A 13,248-nucleotide genomic window follows, 5' to 3' on the forward strand; every position below is an offset into this window, starting at 1 on the left:
CAGTAGATGCAGGCAGCTTCTCTGGCTCCAAGAGTGAGAGCAGCTTCCTCAGCAAGCAAGACTTGGCAAATAGGGGTCAGAAGCTGCATGTGGCTGATGGCCTTGCCATTTGCAAGAAGACCCCATACCAGGCAGATTGAAAATGCTTTGAAACATTCAGATTGATTTGCAAGTAACAGAGGAGTGAACATGACTGGAAGATCACTGTAAATGCCCACCTTTGCCTACCACCTTTTGCATGATGACCAAAATACCAGTTTCTAGGTATTTACCCCAGCGTGTAACAGAACACTTCTTGTGCCATCCTTAACTAAAACCTTATCTTCTCTCACTTTGACAGTCTCAATTCCCATCTCCTCAGCAGAAATGGAATACTGGCTTCCATTTTCTTCTCTCCAACCCCACATGTGCAGATACCTATGGGAGGCAGCTGCCTGTCCTAGCTGTATGTAGAGAAACAAAACCACAAATTTGCAGAAGCAAAACATTGATCTCTAATTTCCCTGTTACCATGGACAGAAGTTGACTGAGTCACCACAGTTCAGCAATTACCCGGGTCATCTGAGCCACATGCCACGGTAATGAGCCACATGCATGATCTTAATTTGTGCCTTTATGAAAATAAATAGGCTAGGCTGCATACTTTATTTTGCAAGTGGATTGGTTCAGTCACTGCATGCTGTCAGTTTCCATAGCTCCAGGAATGAATGGTCATCTATTACATCACAAGAACTTGATTTCACAGCTCTGTTCATCATCTATTCACTCATTTTTCATCTCCTGTTTTACTCCTAAGTCTTGATGAACTCTTCTAGAACAGTTGCTAAAGCTGCACAGACACAAAAACCTCTGCAGAAACACCCAAATGTTCCCCCATCTGCATCATTAGCAAACTGCACCAAAATAACTTCCCTTGCCTCAGCTGTAACTTCTACCCTTAGAGCAGGGGTGTAAAGTACAAAACATCGAACTAGTATTTGCTTATTATGTTCCCTTTTTTGTACAGTATATCAAAAGAGGGAATGCATATTAATTATCAAACTCATGATCTTGCATCTCCAGAGCACCGGTGGGGTGAAGTGCCCATGTCCCCCATTCTTTAGTTGCATATATCTGATGGAAAAACTGAGTGAAATGTGAGGAATACACTGTGTGATGCAACATGGGGATCTGTTTTTCTCTAGGCTGCTTGGCAATGTGTGTCCCTCTTAAAAAGGGCAAAGGGGCTATTTCTAGTGTGCATTGTAATCCCCACAATCGGGATGCTGTGCTTCTTTGTTTAGGCAAAGGGCATTAGTTTGGAGAGGGGCTATATGAATATTTGCCAATGTCATAAAATTGTAAGATTTGCATGTTCAGCGCTCCCAGTTTCTTTAACCCTTTCCTGTTTGTAGAGCTTCATCTCTGTTTCAATGGGCCTCTTCAATATTGATTTCCTAAGCAAATCAATTCACTTGGATGACAAAGTCATTGCTGTAAAATAGTTTAGGCCTTTGCAAATAAAAAATAAAAATCTATTATTCACCAGTGCAATTTCTCATTTATGCCTTTGTACAGTTTTCAAAACTTATTCCTATTTTTCTTTATCTTTACTGCTAGTAGTATTACTGAATCAACCCTTTAAGGCTACATTTTTCTTCTGCTAAAACTGGCCTGCAATATTTCAGGAATTTGAGTTTGTAGTATAAACGTAACTGAACACGTAAGGAATCTAGTAAGACAAGTCTAATGCCAAAGAATTTGTTTATATAGCAAAAAGAGCTTAAAATTAACTCAGCATTAGCTAATAGGCACCTTAACCAAACCTTTTCTCTAGTACAACACATAATTTCTTTTTATGATTTAGCTGTTTGAGGACCATCCCAGCATTGGAAATCAGATTTGAGCCTAAAAAGCAAAGTAAAAATAACAACCTCAAATTTGTAGGATGAATAAATTGTGAATAGAAGTTAGTAATTGTGATTAGGTTCAGTTAATAGCAAACTTTTTTAACCACATAAGTCTCTTTCCCATTTTAAGTAATCTAGGAGTTGCAATTTAAGCATTAGTCCTGGTAAAAGAGTTGACTTACTGTACAATTGTAAAATTTCTAGCTATGTAATTATAGCAATTGGAGTTGTGTAACCTCAAGCTCACAAAATTATTTTATTTTGCTATCCATAGTGAAAAGGAAAAAAAGAGACAGGAAGTTAGATTTTCAGGGCTTGCTAGGTCTTTTCTTTAAGTCCCAGAGCACTCATTCTTCAGAAATTTGTTTTGGGAGTTGGCTCTACATGTCCTATTGTTTTTGTTAGGAACCTGAAATAGCTGAGAGCAAATGATATGAATTTCAGAGGAAGAGTCAAAACAACAAATAAAAACATTTCCTAGTTTTGAACAAGTATCGGGTAATTGCTGGTGCATAACAGCCTAACACATTATCAAATACCGCTGAAGAGGCTGAATTTGCTTCAGAAAGGCACCATGGCTTGATGAGTGCGGCACTCAAGGGAGAGCAAAGAACAAGGGTGCTCGTATCTGCCCTTAGCTGCATAGCAAATTGCCAACAAGTTTCACTTTTTGTTCTTCTTACTTGTCTTGTGTGGTGCTGACAAGCCACCTTTGAGACCCAGTGCCAAACTGCACTTGCATGGCATCTGCAAGAGAGCAAGGATAGCTCCTGTCTGGATAGCTCCTGTCCTGGACAACCTGGGGGCTTTGGAACAACAATTTTGGTTTTCTTCATCTCTTAGAGACTTAAGTGTAAAATGTCTGTGATGTCAATTGAGGATGACAAAGAAATAACAAAAAAAGATACTAATCATATGTCACATGACAAACCATCTGAAAGAACACATGGATACAGATACAGGTTTTTGTAGCTTTTGCTGAGGTAGTTCACGCTGTACTGAATTATCAGGTAATTGTCTTCTGTGTATGTAGAAATACTGAAGCTTGTCCTTTGTCTTGCTAGCTCTCTCTCAACCCATTCTGTTTTGAAAGACAGATCCCTTCAGAGCTTTTTCTCCTTTTATCTCCCAAAGCTTACTGAAGTCAGCAAAGGGTTTGGTGAGTATTTGACATTAAGAACTAGAAAAATGTATCATGAGTGTGGTGAAGAAAACTAGAGGCTCTTGCTCACACCCTGCATGGAAAAGGCTGTTGAAGAAACCCCTGCTTGACCATTCACTCGTTCCTTAAAACTGTGATGTGATCTGGAAAGTGGTGGAGAGAGAGATGGAGCATCACTGGAGATGAGAGGGTGCATGATGGAGTCCTGGCCCAGCGCTGACAATCAGGAGCCGCAGGGCAGATCAAGCACCATCATACCATGTAAAAATCCTCTGGAAAGAGGGGTCCTTTTGCCTAAGAGAGTATTTCAGAACACATATGCGGGGTGGGGAATGTGATGTACATTAAAAGAGATGGGGAAATGCTTTAAACCCACCATGTGAATAGAGCAAGAGGAATTTTTGTGAACAGTGCAGCCATCAGGACATTATAACTGGTTGTTTTAAATGTGGCTAAAAGTGGACACAGCAGACAACCACGTAACACAGACAGAAGCTGGTCTCTATAATACACTGACACAGTCTTGAGTGTAAGAACTGTAAAACTTTGGGGATTTTGTTTTAAAGACCGGGTATTGATTTCATGCTTATTCTTCTGTGTATTTCTCCCCCTCAACATTTGTTTTCCCTACCATTTTGTTCTATATGTTTTGGGCAAGTAGCCTTCAATTTCCTATCTTTTCTACTATTCCTCTTATGTCAGCTTTTTTTTTTTTAAATTTGAAACCCAAGGCCTAGTCGTCCGTTAAACTGACATTAATGAAAGTATATTTACTGGGACAGACCCAGTGGGCCAAAGCTCATGTTCTTGGGTCCACCTGTGGTGAGAACCTTCCTAGGCAACAAGATAGTATAAGATGCTTCCTAAAATTAATAGTTGCATGGCTCGTACTCATCTGCACAGTGAGAACATACTTCTCTGAACAGTGTCAGAGAAGACAACTGTACCATTCAGAGAAAATCCAAAATCAATTTTCAAGACCATTTCAAGGCAGAGAAAAGCCTTTGGGAAATCTTGGCTACCTAACAAAACAAATTTGAATCAAAACACTAATTAAGTTATATAAAATTATCTTCATTGTACTGAGCTGGGTAATCCTGCTTGGCCTGCTGGTCAGAGTGACCCAGCTATAGACATTCCTCTCTGGGAGGTTTTTGCTCTTTGTTTGCCATGCCAAAATGAGTCTGAAGTTGTGAAGGTAGCATTTCAGGGATGCGACTCACTGCCTCACAAAGACTTGTCACACTAAAATTCACTTCATTCTTACCTCTTCCTGTAATACAAGTAATTTGTACTCTTAGAATTATCGTCTCTTTCAGAATTTTTGTGAAACAGAAGTAAAGATCTTGGGTCATGCAGCCCAGCAGAACTATCAGGAAGGGAAACTTTATGAGCCTCCTGCGTAAATAGCTTTCCACAGATCCGAAATAGTTCATTTAGAAGTGGTGTGAAATTGTAGCACATAAGTTTATGACTGATACTTTTCCAGTTAAGGGGGGATGGACAGCCAAACTTTTGTAGAGTTGGGCAGGATTGAGAAGAAGACTTTGGAAGGGACACTCCATGCATGGTCTAATGACACAATAAAACAGAAAGCTCCTCTGTGTAAGCTGTGTATGTGGCACAGTGTTTCCTGTGCACACTGCATATAAAACATCCTGTGTTTACCACTGCAAGCAGCCTGCACCCCTCCCATGCATCACACCCAGCTCTCCAGCCAGCAACATGGCTGGAGCCGGGAGTGATGGCAGTGGGGGGCACTTGCTGCCTTTGAAAACCTGACTACCAGGAGGGGCTTCAGCTACTAACTCCTGGAGTCATTCTTGGAGTAAGTTAGTCCCAAATGCCCTTAGAAAACAATTCTCATGAGCCATGTCTGTAGTGAATGCTCAATACCAGGATTTCTATTTCAAGAAGGCTATTTCTATTTTGATGTAAAAAATGTGTCTTCATGCTATAATCAGAAGAGTTATATACACTCACAGTCCTCAATGTAAAAATTTAACACTGTGTGGGAGAAGCTTTATTAACATTGTCCACAACTATCCTTTAGCTCACAGACTGGGTAAAACTTCTACTACATTTAAATCTCTTTTTCGCAGAACAGTAATTCACTGAAATTTAGAAATTTTCCATGGTTAGGAGGTAGTAGTATCTCCAGGTTTCATTTTTCAAGTTTCAGAATGGATAAATTACAACATAGATTTTATAGAATTTCATGGTTGCATACATAATTCTCGTTTCATACCTGCATCCTCTGATGCACCTTTTGGATTATCCTGATTGATAGCAACATAAATGGAAACAGGTTTTGGTTCTGTGTCAGTCAAAACTAATACACTACAGATAAAGACAAATACATACGTACTTATGCAAAGATACAAAAGTAGTCTTGGTGTTGCTGCTGTTTCTATTGAGTTATCTAATTTGTGATTGCCTTAGTTCAACAATTCAAAGCACACAAGCTTTCTTTATTAAGAAAGGTCACTGATATTATATCACCATATTCCCTAATTCTTTAGGAAAAAAGAAAGACCTTTGACATATCATATATCCTCTACAATTCTCCATGAACTGAACAGAACTTGAATTGCTGTGTCCTGTTAAATTATGACATGCACTCCCAAAAGCCTACCTTTTACTCATTCCTACCCCAAATACAGAGCTCATGAACCTGCTGGAATCACTAAATTGTATTAATATGAGACTCGTAGCCCTGAAGGAATGAGCCTTTACAGATGCTATTGTAAGGAAAGCATCTGAAGAAGGCAGATGAGCTCTGACACATATAAAGCCTTGTTCAGGCTTAAGTTACAAGTGTGAGGGGGTAAATGACAAAATAGCTTACCTCCTTACCTTGGGGAATTCTCTGTGAGCTTATTTAGATTGACATCATCTACAGCAACATTTTTCTAGTCACTATCATGTCATGATATGATGAATGGTGCAAAGGGTGACTTTGCCATCACCTGACCCTCTGAGGTCAGCAAAGACTTCTTAACTCTCCCGTTGTAGATTTCATTAAGTTTACACCTTAATACCAACAAGTGAAAAAACAATAATACTTTTTTTTTTTTTGCTAACATACCTTGAGACAAGTGCTGCTGCTTTTGTCTTTTTCCAGAAGACTTAGGTTAGCTAGGTGGGGCTAAAGAAGAGGAAGGGATGTCTTCCAAAGATGTCTGGTGGTACAAATCCTGGAGATCTTGGTCTGAGATGAAGCACACAGCTGTTTCACCACAGAATCACTGAATTGATGTGGTCACCAGTGACAAGACAGGGTAGAGCTTCTCTTTTTATGAAGGGTTGTGGTCACCTTCCTCACCCTGCCCCTGTGAGCAATACACAGAATTAGAAACCAGAAAAACTGTCCTTGAATTATCAAGGAAGGGATTGGAGAGTCAAAGAGGAGTGGAGTAAGTGTAGTGATCCAAAGCTGACTGATATTGAGAGGTTTTCTATTTCTGATTCCAACTGCATTTACCGAGTCTTTCATCTCACTTGCAAACACAGGCAGTAATGATTGTTCTACAGAACGTTTCTTCTCTCATTTGTTTCTCACTTTGTTTTGAATATGAGGTTAATCATGTTGTAATTCTACCTCTGACCAGTTGTAATCGTGCTATGTGAATCTTCCCAACAGTCTGCTGTTTACTGTCTCCTAAAAGACAACATGAAGGTAAAAAGTCTGCCACATTCTTTAAACACCTTTTAAACACCCTGGTTAATGAATTTTTGGAATCTTTTTATTTCTCTGTCTTCTCCCGGCCTACCAGCTCTCCTTATGCTGCAATCTCAGTCTAGGGATGTGGTATAAATTACTACATAATTAAAATGAAACTACACTTCATTTTTTTCAGGTGACTCATCTGCAGGTATCGAGAAAATGTACAGCATGAGAATTACCTCAGGTTCAAGGCATTAAGAATACAAAAATAGCTCATTTGATGTTCTTAGGAAAAATAAATATGGTGCACCTCTAACTTAAAAATAGAGAGAATACTTCCTTGCTATTCACAGTCTCAAACCAGGAAAAATTCAAGACTTCCTGTGAATTTGCTACTTAGGGTGTTGCACTACTGTGTGGCTTCAGGGACCGCCCAGAAAACAAACATGATGACAAGATCTGTGCTTGGTTCCTCCTCTGCCCCCATGGCAAGAGCTCTGCTGGCAGCAGCTGGTGTCTGGATCAGCACTTGCTTGCTGCCCAGCCTGTTGGCACAGTTTACCTTTCCAGCAGAGTGGGCGGTGAGCCAGAGCTCCACCTTTTCTCCACCTTCTACTCTCTCAGCAGAGGTAGATGGCAAGGCAGGAAAACAATAATCCCACAGAAACTCTTTTTTTCTCTGTCTGTCACAGAAAGGTCTTAGTGGCCATGAAGGGTCTAGGATAAAGACCACAACTCTTCAGTAAATAGGGACACGTCCACACAGATTTGAAGGAATAGGTATTTGTTCATAATATGATGCAATATTAAAGGAACCCACAGATTTACATGCCATTTTTTCTTTTACTGTAAGATGACAAATGAAGGCTTAAATACTCTTAAAATGCATTAGACTAACACCTGCAGTAACTATGCAGGTGCTTTCACAGCACTGGTCTGTGTTTTAAGTCTGCCACAAAAACTACATTACAGTAAATTCACGAATACAAGCCGCACTGACTATAAGCCGCATCTCTGGGTGTTGGCAAACATTTCGGTTTTTGTCCATAGATAAGCCGCACACGAATATAAGCCGCTTTGTCGTTCGCAGCGAGGACCCGCGTGCAATTAGAAACAGAACCGCGGGAGGGCGGGGTTTACTGGCTGAGCTAAGGCTGTGCAGGCTCGGCCCGCTAGGGGCCGCTGACGGGGCCAGGTGGGCCAGCACAGTGCTGCAGCTCGGGGCCGGCCGCCGCTGCCCCTGGGCTCGGTCACCCCGGGTCGGCGCTGCCCCGCGGTGGCAGGCAAGGACGGAGCTTCCCCTGCTCCTACGGCAGCGGCGGCGGGCGGGGACGGAGCTTTCCCGCGCCCGTGGCGCCGGCGGCGGGCAGGGACGGAGTTTCCCCGCTCCTGCCGCGGCGGCGGCGGGCGGGGACAAAGCACCCCGTCGGCTCCCCGAGCCGCGGCAATGGCTGCGCGGGGCTCCCGTCGGCTCCCCGGGCCACAGCAATGGCGGCGCGGGCTTCCCCCCCCTCCCCGGGCCGCAGCAATGGCAGCGCGGGCTTCCACCCCCCTCCCCGGGCCGCGGTAGGGGCGGCCCGGGTCCCCCCTCTCCTCCCCCGGCCGCGGTAGGGGCGGCCCGGGTCCCCCCTCTCCTCCCCGGGCCGCGGTAGGGGCGGCCCGGGTCCCCCCTCTCCTCCCCCGGCCGCAGTAGGGGCGGCCCGGGTCCCCCCTCTCCTCCCCCGGCCGCGGTAGGGGCGGCCCGGGTCCCCCCTCTCCTCCCCGAGCTGCAGCAATGGCGGCGCCGGGCCCCCCCCCGTCTCTCCCCTGGGCTGTGGCAGAGGAGGAAAGAGAGCTCTCCCGCCTCTCTCCCCGCCCCCCGTGCTGCCTGCAGGGAGCCAGGCTCCACCCGCGGTGCAACAAAGTAGCGATTTGTAACAATCGCAAAATGCCGACTTTGCAGCTGCTCGGCTCAGCACTCTGGCAGGCACTTCTGAGGTTGTATTAGCCGCTCCTGATTATTAGCCACATTTCCGGTTTAGGAGCAAAATCTTAGTCAAATTGGTGCGGCTTGTATTCGTGAAATTACTGTAACTTTCTTGATCAGTACTGAATCATAATGCACATGGAAATCTTTACAAAATTTCCCTGATAATGTATTTTGAAACCTGTCTACAGCTTACACAGGAAAACTACAAGTCAGAGGGTGACATTTTAATTGTTCATGGATACTTTGTATTTGATGTGCCAAATCACCCCAGTGGTTCCTAGAATCAGAATACGTTGCATTGAAGGGGACCCACAGGGACCACCAAGTCGAACTCCTGGCTCTGCACTGGACCTGCAGAATCACATCACGTGTATGACAGCATTGTCCAAACACTTCTTGAACTTGAAGGAAGTGTCTGCTTGTCAGACCATGTGTGCACACAAGAGTAACCAGCTGGGAGTCTTGCAGCAGCCTCTGCAGCCTAACTCATTGCTTGCATGAAGGTTTCTCAGGATGCTTCGTGTGAGCAATCCCAGCTTGTTCTTGTCCTTGCACATACAGAAGGCACCTTTGTGTCCTACTCCAATGTGGGAACAGGGTGGCTTCCCACCTTTAGACACTTGGGCATGTCACAGACAGAAGCTTCCATGCCCTTCCCCATGCAACCTCAGCTCATGGTTACTGAAACCACCTCTGTCAGGTTGCCCAGTCCCAGCTGAACTGTTACCAATCCCATAACACGTTTTAAACAACAGATACAGCTCTCCTGCACAGTCACCCCTGTGCTGGTAATAACCTTCCCCTTCATGGAGATTTCCATGTCATAACATAGGAAAATATTTATGCAATTTGAAGGCTGGCATTTTTAACTCTTTGGAAAAGAGTGGTGTGGGCAAGAGTGAAACAGAAAATCATCAATACTTTGTTACCATGTTTTAATTTCAAGGTGATTCCCTATAAAATTGCAAAATATGGTTCATCTATACATAACAATTGCATTTCCAAACTGTTGTCTAATACAGATCATGATAATTACATTTATTACCCTACTGATTTATGAATTCCTCAATCCTTCCTGATAGGTAAGCATTAATAATGGCTAAACCTGGAATTTTCAGATGGTTGTAACATGGACTGTAAAACAGATATATTTATCCATCCATATATGCTTTTATGATTTTATGATTCTAGAGTTTTGGTTCCTTTGTGGTAGGGTTTTGTGTTTTGGGGTTTTATTTCTGCATATTGACTTGGAAGCTCCAGATGCCTGTGACTTCTTCTGAGACCCCACCTGAAGAATGGCATCCAACTCCAGGGCCCTCACCACAGGAAAGCCATAGAACTGTTTGGGTTCATCCAGGGGAAAGCCACAAAAAATCATTGGAGGGCTGCAACATCTCCCTTATGAAGAATGGCTGAGAGAATTTGTGTTGTTCAGCCTGGAGAAGTGAAAGTTCCTGCAGTCTTTCTTTAAAGGGGGCAAATAAGAAAGATGTGGACAGACTTTACCAGGGCCAGGTAGAGATAAAAGAAAGGGGCAACAGTTTTAACTACAAGTGAGTAGATTTAGATCGGACATAGGGAAGAAGTTGGTGAGAGGTTGGAACAGGTTGCACAGAGAAATAGAGGATGCCTCATCATTGGGAATGTTCAAGGTTAGACTGGATGGGGGAAAGAGTAACCTGGTTTAGTTAAAGATGCCCTTGCCAATGCTGTGGAGTTGGACTATAGATGACCTTTAAAGGCCCTTCCCAACCTAAACTGCTCTTTGATTCTTGAGTGTCCAAGTGCGGATTCAGGGATCTGTGTTAGTGGACTCAAGTAAGAATATAGGATTCATCATTGGCAAACTAAAGATATTTGAGGTCAACTGGTAATAAAACTCCAGGACTCAGAACCCTAAATGGAGTTTTTTTGAAGGGAAACAGCATCCAGCAGCTAAGCCAACAAAACAGATAGGAACTCATTCCTAGTTTAATTTTTATTGTAGAAGCTAAAAAGTAAATCAGTGGTTACACAGTAGTCGAACAGTATGATTGGAAAACATTCTGTGGAAAGCTCAGGGAAGGAAGTTTTAATGAGCATGATTTCTTCAACAGTCTTGTGACAATCAGTTGCAAGAAAATGACCAATAAAAGTCTTAATAACATTTAAATTATTGGATTAAAACTTGGAAAAGACTAATGATTAAGAAAGGGAAGAGAGTAATCAGCAGGAAAACAAATCCAAAACAAAACAACAGAAATTCCCCAAAGTCTTATTGCAAAATTAGGCTTTAAAATGTTTGTATCCAACGCCTCTCCACTGGGAGGCTTCTGTCACTGCTCCCTGGGAACTTGAGGCTGATAGTCCCAATATGCATCTCTGGGAGGAGGGGTCAACTCCTTTCCTAAGGTGGTGAAATAGAGTGTTACTACCTCCTGGAAAAGAGCACAGAAGGGGTTTATTTTAATCATGATATCAGCTTTTGTAATCCCCCTATGCAAAGCAAAACAGCTTTTACTTTTTTCTTAAAATGGGAGTGAAATATGTGGGTATGAAGGGGGTGCACTTAGGAGGTGGATGATGAAAGATCCTGCTAACATCATCAAAAGAAAGCTGCAGCAGGAAGCTGAAAGGACACCCTGGGTAGATTTGTTATCAGAGTTTCCAATTTTGATGAGAGAGAGGTACAAAAATAAGACAAAGGATTTTGAGTTTCTGAGCTCATGGCTGTTCTGAAGAGCTGAAGAGGTCAGGTTGAACCCTCATCAGCGGGACAATGATTTCAGCCACTTGTGAAGGACTTGTATTTTTGTCTCTTGTATTCCCAGGTATTCTATGTCAAAAGAATAAAAAAAGCTAAAAAAAAAAGAAGTAAGGGGGAAAAAAAGACATTTAGGTAACAGAACAATCTTTAACTCAGTCCATTTGAGTCCTGAACCTGATGGCTTGCCCTAAAAATTTTAGAACAACCTTTCCCCTAGACACTCCTGGACCCCACCAGGGGAGATTCTTTTTCCTTCCAGGAGAGGGAGGTAAACAGAGCACTCGAACATATATGCCCTAAACATTTCTTTTGTGCATTGTGCTATTATGCTTGAGAGGCATTGTTGAGAAATGGAGTTTAAAACTGGGGAAAAGTTTGCAGCTATAACAATGATATTTATAGTCTTGAAATTTATTTGAAACTTTGTGAAATGTGTCTGGGCAAATGGCTGTCCCAGCCTAAGGCAACAGCTAGTATTGTGTTTTGAGTGGAAGGCTAGTGGTGATGCTTAGACAGCTTGGGCAGGTGGTTCACAAGGTTTTGAGCTGCAGACTTTATATAGATAGGAGGGAGGGAAAAACAATTTCCCTGCCTCCTTGAAGATTCATGTCCAGCTTCTCATTTGGTTCAGTTCAGACACCTGGCTGTGGGGAGTTCTGTGCATTAAAGCACTGCAAGTCCAACAACCATAGGAGTCATAGAGGTGGCTGGGCCAAGTTGGGAGCAAAGGGCTCTCAGCAGAGTTACCAAGGCCCATGAATGAAAATGGAGAAGCCGGAGGCATGACTATCAGCAGCTACCACAGCATTGCTTCATAAGGCAGTTTATCACTTAACAAATCTTAGCTCTCCCTTACTTTCACTTAGATGATGGGAAAAATTCTATCCTGGAAATTACTTCCTTAGAGAAAAAAGACTATGAACTGTTATAGTTAAAGAATAACTGCAACAGTCAGTTGCTATTACTGTTTATCTACCTGGTCAGATTTTTGTTCTCCCTTACAAAAAAATGTCACCCAAAAAAATCTTTTTGAACTGTTTGATTCACGTTTGTCTCTTATGCCTCTGCTTTGGAAATACTAGAGTTCGGTATAATTTTTCCAGTTGTCTCCAGGTGTGGCCTCATGTCACCACATTTGGAGCGACTCCCTTCAATTTGAACCCAGACCTTGCTGCTGCCAGTCGTGTCCTGGCAGGAGTGTTACTCTGGAACAACAGCAGCAGTGTTTCAATGAAATGACTAAACTTTTCTTTTTCCAGAGGATCCCTGCTACCAGTGGTATGTAGGATGGAGGATGTGAAGTCTGAGGATATACTAAGGCAGTGTAGTCTATCTCATTAGTTTGAAAATGAAGTGAACAAAGAGATTCTAGCAAGAAAAAAGGATGGTGTATTAAAATAACTAACTACTACCCCAGACTCAACAGATTCCTTGTCTCTGAGCAATTATGAGTAAAGCTGGGTACATGGGATGAAACTTAATTTAGACTGCAGTTTCATAGTCACTTCAAGGTAATCTAAATTGGCACAGATCATGAAAGGAGGAATCTCGCCTGCCTGTCTGTCCCCAGAAAAGCTATCCCCTCTTTTTTTTCCCTCTTCCCACCCCTTCACACACAGAGCAGCTTTATTTGTCTCTGTGTGGCATGGAGTGGGGCAAGCAGCTTGCCCAGAGGGACAGTCCTGCTGCTCCCAAACACACTTCCAGCCTCCCCATGCACCCATCCAAGTAACAGCCATCCTGACTACAACTGGGAAATACTGCATGAATGTCAGGGAAAGCTTTTGCTATGCCAGATAGGTTTCCTGTTTG

The 13,248-nt window shown here is 42.9% G+C and overlaps 1 protein-coding gene across 2 annotated transcripts in view; it reads right to left on the minus strand.

Moving 5' to 3' along the window:
* The window catches only part of COBL (cordon-bleu WH2 repeat protein), a 256,101-nt gene that overhangs the window by 162,280 nt on the left and 80,573 nt on the right, over positions 1 to 13,248 (minus strand). The window contains exon 2 of one of the 2 annotated variants that reach the window (XM_033060222.2): positions 6,140 to 6,383. The exons of the other annotated variant lie outside the window; for it this stretch is intronic. The gene's annotated coding sequence lies outside the window, so the exon portion shown is untranslated. The remainder of the gene's footprint in view (positions 1 to 6,139; positions 6,384 to 13,248) is intronic. 2 annotated transcript variants of the gene reach the window in all.

Source organism: Catharus ustulatus, chromosome 1 (genome assembly GCF_009819885.2).
Source record: "Catharus ustulatus isolate bCatUst1 chromosome 1, bCatUst1.pri.v2, whole genome shotgun sequence".
NCBI classification, from domain to species: Eukaryota; Metazoa; Chordata; class Aves; order Passeriformes; family Turdidae; genus Catharus; species Catharus ustulatus.